Source organism: Chelon labrosus (assembly GCF_963514085.1).
Source record: "Chelon labrosus genome assembly, chromosome: 1".
In the NCBI taxonomy this organism is placed as follows: Eukaryota; Metazoa; Chordata; class Actinopteri; order Mugiliformes; family Mugilidae; genus Chelon; species Chelon labrosus.
This window is the reverse complement of record NC_140337.1, coordinates 3,590,021-3,596,799: the sequence shown is the minus strand read 5'-3', so window position 1 is coordinate 3,596,799 and position 6,779 is coordinate 3,590,021.

The following is a 6,779-nucleotide window of genomic DNA, read 5'->3' as shown; positions in this document are numbered from 1 at the left end:
TGCGTCTGACTCACAGATCAACGCACCTCTTCATCCGGATTTAAAAGTTTTAACGAACATTTGACTGAAAGTTGATGTCCTCCATGTGGCCAGGAAATGATTCATGAGTGACGCGAACTGGAGACGATCACGGGGCTGACGGGAACTGTTTTCCTGGAGGTTCATCGGATGATTCGTTTGTTTTGCTGGATGTTTAATATATCCGTGGCTTAAATGAATTGATTTAAGCCACACAGTCATCATTAAAGGCTACTGTGTCGTACATGCCACACAGAAGGGATTAATCAACACTGTTTCACATCACGCAGTTTCGTGTCAAGGCTTCAAAATAAAGAGATTAGTCGAACATCTGTGATCCTTTAGAAAACAACAATAAAATTCTCGCCTCTTTGTGGTTCCCTTTGGTCTAAAAGGTCAAGATTGGTGGACTCTGTAAACACCAAGGGCAACAAAGAAAGTCCAGGACTGGATCATTCCATCAAACTCTGTTAATCTGTGTTTTCTAAATACTATAGCAGGAAAGCAAAGAAACATTGTGTGTGGAGTTCCTCAAGGTATAATACTGGGGCCTCCTATATTTTCGATTTAGATACTTTGATTTTGATTGGCAAAATTATGACCAATAGAATAATAATTTTGAAGATTGCACCTCACTCTATCTTCTAGATTCTAGGTCCTAGAATATTCAACCTGACAGTAAAACAAATCAAGCCACAATTTTGGTGAAACTATAGCCGTTGATCAAGGGCGCTCAGGATTGGCGAGAGGATTTTGCGCCGCACACCCAGAAATGTCTCAAGGCCTGGCGCAAATGCAGATAGCAAGCACCTTTTCCGCACTGCGGGTCATCTTGCAGGCTAGGAAGACCATTTTTCAGTTGTCCTATGAGCCTACTGGAATTTATTTATTTTGTGGCTTCAGAACAAGTCAATTTATTTTCAAACTTTTCTGCACCTTTTACTTTTTTCTCATATTTTATTCCACAATAGCAGGGCTATATTTGTCCTGCTTTCATGTGTTACAAAGTATGATGCACTACTTTCTATCAACTATTGAGTTGATAGAAAGTAGTGCTAATGTATGTAGTATCTAATGTATAAACACATAGCGATTTTGTTGGTTGGTAGTAGCCTTGAAGTAGGTATGTGGAGTCATGTGAGGGTTGTTGGTTGTATCTCTTCTAAACTCAGAATTTCTCAGCATTGCACTTGTTGACCTGATCTAAGATGGATACTCCACTCCTGATTTTGCTACTTGTAAACCTCTTCAAATTGATCCAATCACCTGATTCTTTATTTTAAAAAAAGAAAGCACACTATTAACTGGTGCTTTATTAATGTATCCATATTTCTTGGACAGTCAAGCTACAATGCCATAGTTTTCGTATATATTGAGGATTTACTGTCATACTGTTATGAAATAATTGTAATAGGCATTGCCTCATTGCCTCAAAGTTGAGAAATGAACCTAAAACCTGCTGCTAATTGCCACCAGTGATTTGTCTAAAGAGCAGTTGACTGCTGAAGTGATTCTGCACATTCTGTTAAAGTTATCATCAATTGGTGACTCATGACGCTGTTGTTCCCATTAACAGGATTTATTTTGGTGCTATTAAACCAGGTGGCATTTTAATCAAGAGTGAATATATATATCGTTATTGGTCTTTTGCACGGGAAAGGGATCAAGCATCTTGTCTCTCTTAAATACGGAGTGAATCATTGTAGCAATTGGTTACATCCCCTCCAACATCACGTCAAGTGCATTTGAATAGACGTTCCTGTTTTTTATTCTAAAATTAGATCCCGACCCAGAAAAAAAGGAATGAGTAAGTATTGTGGACTATGGAGGATCTGCATTCTTCAATACGACATGAAAGATATCCTTGCAGCATTATGTGTGTCTCTGCTGTGCTGCTCGCTTCTACCGCTGACCTTTCTCTCGCTCTCGTTCCCTTTCTGCTGTGCTGCCATCTGTCTCCCAAAATGACTCCTCTGTCCCAAACAGCACCCGTCGGTTCCTCCTCCGCCACCCCGCCAAGGACCAGCGCAGCACGGAGCTGGACGCGAGCATGGTGACAGTGGTGGGTTTGTCGCAGCGCCGGCAACATGGAAGGAGGTTTGCTGGATAGACGTAGATGACAGGACTGATGGTGATGAGTGACTGTTACCATGTTCGGCTTTAAGTGAGAAGAAAATCCATGAGTCATGATGAAATGGAGAAGAAATGTCGTATTTTGTAGGAAAGAAACACACTGTGTGTTGGTGAATAACAAATACACTGATCAGCCATAACATTATGATCATCTGCCTAACACCATGTAGGTCAAACAGCTGCCATAACAGCTCTGACGTTTGAAGTCCTCTACACTTTTGAAGGTATGCTGAAGGTATTGCTGGCTCCAAGACGTTAGCAGAATCTAGGCTGAAGGTTGTAAAGTGGAGGACATCCCACAGATGCTTGACTGGATTGAGATCTGGGGAATTTGGAGGACAAGTCAACACCTTGAACTCCTTGCTGTGCTCCGCTAACATGAAAAGGTGTGCATGGTCTGTAACATTGCCATATACCACCAACCAAAGCAAAGTAACATCCACGTGAGTAGCAGGACCCAATGTGTCCCAGCAGAACATTGCCCAAAGCATCATGTTGCCTTTGTTGGTGTGTTCCAACACCTTTCACATAAATATCACTTCCCAAACTCTTTTTTTTTTCAAATGAAGGATATTGTTAAAAATACTGTTCCCTCACTTCCCGAATCACTCTCCTGAAACTTTGATAGACACTCTCTTATGAGCAGGCCCTAATCAAAGGCACTGCATCTCTACATTTTATAACTCTTTGTGGCCAGCCATCTTGAGAACTAGGGATGGCTCGATACAACTTTTTCATGTCCGATACCGACACCGATACTGCAATTTGGAGTATCTGCCGATACCGATATCAATCCGATACCTTCTTTTCTCCTCTGTTAAGTTGTTTATGATACATATAGTTTGTATAGATGTACTTTGCTTAATATGGACATCTAAAAACACCATGGCCAAACTGTGCAACAAATATTCTGCTCCCCTACGGGAAGAAATAAAATAGCCCACGATGTGCCTCAAGCCATAAGCTCTTTATTTAAACTTCAAATCAGTGCAAACTGCAAACTTGAATGTTTCTTCTTTCACATGTAACCTCTGGAGTTGAACTGTATGTAAAACACTCATATCAAACTAGATATAGAATGGACTCAGTTCCAATGTCCCATTGAAGACTATAGGACAGGGGTGCCCACGCTTCTTTGGCTTGTGAGCTGCTTTTACAATGACCAAGTCAAAGTGATATACCTGTGTATCCTAAGTCATATTAATTGTTGCTACAGTGTTAAAAGCTCTATCCATCTTTGTTTTTATCTTTATCAAGAAAAATTGGTGCACTGCACCTTTAGAAAAATAGCGCTGTCTCTTTAAGAAAGACGGCTTTCGTGAGTTGTTGTGGTTGAAGCTGTGCCGCTGAACTGAGGGTATGTTGCAAATATAAAGTAAAATAAATAAAAATGAACGTTTGTCTTGCTGTTTGTTTTGGAGGTGCAACAGTTAGTTGTTAAGCCAGACTAACATCTAAAACATTTTATTTTTTCCAATGGCACACCATCTACCCGCACCGGTCGATCGCGATCACGTAATGGGCACCCTGCTAAGTGACTGCTAACTTTAAATAACTGTCACAAACACTTGCATCCAGTGCTGCTGCCACCCCTTGAGACACTCGCGTTGCACAAGTTGCATTCGGCTGTTTTACCTTTCTCTTCCTTGCGTGCAAAGTAACTCCACACAGCTGACATGATAAGAGCGCTAGGCTAATTCACTGTCACGAGGTTCTGTTTACACACGCTTGCAGCAGCTGCTCTCTGTTTACGGCATGTCGCGCAAAGTTAAGTTGAGCATTTGGGTATCGGATCGGACGGGCTATAGTTATTTTTTCCGATATTCGATCCTGAAATTTTGACCAATATCGGGCCGATACCGATTAAAGGGATCGGATCGAGCCATCCCTATTGAGAACTCTAACGTTGATAAGGAGCGTGTGGGAGGATGAGCTGAATATGAAACTTACAGACCAACAATGGCATACTGCTGTAAACTTAGTTCACTCTTCTATATGTGCACGGCATGGCTCAGTCCAACACAAAATCCTTCATCAAATTCATTACACAAATGGTAAACTGAGAACTGAGATTGCCAGAATCTACTCTTGGATTTAGGACACTCTGGGTAGAGGTCAAATAATTTCCCCTAATCCATTATGGAAATCTGCAAGCCCAGAGGCTGATCTTGTTTGACTGGAGGCTTACCCAGCCCCCAACACATGGATCAAGGAAGTGAGATTCTCAGTCACAGGTTCAGGCAAAGACATTATGAGCAAGACTTCTGATCAAGCATAACATTATGACCACCTTCCTTATATTGTGTAAGTCTCCCTTGTGGTGACTCACCAGAGAATGGACATGGGCCTTCTGAGGGTGTCCTGAGGAGTCTGGCAACAGAATGTTGTTAGTGGGGGCCTTTGGGTCCTATGGGTTGAGGGGAGGGGCCTCTGTGGATCATCCCACAGATACTTGATCAGTTTTGGATCTAGTGACTTTGGAGGCCAGGTCAACACCTTGTGCTGTTCTTCATGTTTTTTTAGTTGTTCCTAAAGCTTTTTTTGTGTGTGCCTGTGTTATTTACTTCTCCTGTCAGCAGTTTTAATGTTGTGGCTGATTGGCGCATATATAATTTATTTATCTATTTAATAATTTTTTCTGTATAAAAAAAGAAATGCCGGGAAAAAAGAAACAGAAAAACACCATAAAAAGTATTTTAACATGATGAACCATTATGTAATGGCCATCATTTTTCAAAATGTGTCCCCCGCTGTCTTAGTTGCAGAAAGATGTCACATTAATATCTTGTATGTTTCAAATCCCTGTGTTTTACTGATCAATGGGTGTAGAGCTACTTAAAAACAGCTGCTGCCAAAAGAGATGATTCAGTGGTGTGTTTTTATCAACAACGCTTAAATTACATAAAACCACGAGGAATAGATTAAAAAATAAACCAGTCAGAGGATGTACAGTTTTGTTCACCATTTATTGTCTATAGTTACATGCATACTTGCTTACAGTTGACTTTTAGTGTGCAATACACAGTTTTATTTTGTTCCATAGTCTAGGTTATATTACCCCAATTGTACTTTACCTTTACAGGCTGCCTTACCAAAAGTCTATACAACATGAAGTCATTTCCCACAGTTTCAACACGTAACGTAGTTTTCTTACGAGCCAGTAGCCATAGATACGGAAGGTACGGATCGGACCAAAATCTCTGTCTTTGGACGCCTCTGCTTCCCATGACCAGAAATATGAGACTCTGTTTCGTTTTGTGTGGAGATCAGAGAATTCTCAGGATGCTCGAGAACACGTTCCATCAGTAGGTGCTGGGGTAAATGTCATGGCGGAGTGTATCTATGGCTACTGGACAACAACACAACCATAGAATAAACAGTCCCAACAATCAGACCTAGGTTACATTTCCTCCAGATTTTCTACTCCATTCAGGTTGTAGCAGATTTCATGGCTGTTACAACACAAACCCTTTTTTTTTCTAGTTAAATCTCACCCAGGTCTACGGTAACTCCGTACGCTGGCTGTTCATATGTGCTTTTTTTTTTTTGCTTCGGTAATAATAATGTCCACAAATGAAGGTCTTGGCACAGTTCCTTCCGGACGATAAGGGAGGATACCAAGACCCCGTCAACATATCACCCTCAGTCCTACATCCAGATGTGACTTGTATAACAGAGTGCAGTCGTTGAGTCAACTATCGTGTTTATATACAGCAACAAAATAACTATAAGCCCTAACCTTTTCAAAATCTCAAAATCAAAGTCGGTAAATACCTGTGGAATGTCGTCCAGATAGTTTCAGATATAGATAGGTGTTTGTCATTAGCCTCAGTTAGCACAACGTCAAGTCAATGAACATCTAGATACGTAGGTTAAAATTAAAATTTCAACACCATTTCCTTGGATTTAATTCAAAATTCAAATTCATTTTAAAATGAGATTAGGATCTACTGTGAACGTGGCTAATACCTGATCATTTAGGCAATGTCTGTCAATGTCGGACTGGATTACCACAACTAGAAACTGTTTAAAATGCACATGTAAATGCAAATAAACAAATAAAACCAACTTGAAACCGGTGTCAGTAAATGATTTAGCTGCAGTGCTACTAAATGGATACGTAGCACTACATTTACCATGATGGTTTGCTATTAGGAACAAGCAGCAAAAATATTCTTTCCGACAGAAAATCGAATCAACCAGAAATAAGTAAAGCATAAAAGTTTTTTCTTTTTTTTCTTTTTTTTTGTTGGATATCTGCTTTGGCTCAAGAATAGATTAAGAAATTGGGTAAAAAAACGTTGGACTCCCCCTTTAACTGGCTGTACTGGTGACCTGTTTTTATCTGGTGTAACCCTGACGGTAAGGAAAAGCCCTAAAACAAACCAATGTGAACGACTCACTGCAGCACATTTTAAAAAGAAAAAGCACATTATAAAAACACTACAGTCCAATCAGTTCATACTGAGGATTAGCCAAACCTATACTGAAAAGAGATAAAGAGAGAATATACTGGATATTACTGTTGCAAGTCTCTTACACTTATGTATTTATAGTCCTGGGGCTGCGTTCACAAAGCCTCCACGGACAGCAGTAGTGACCCAGGGTCACTCACATGGATGAGTGGA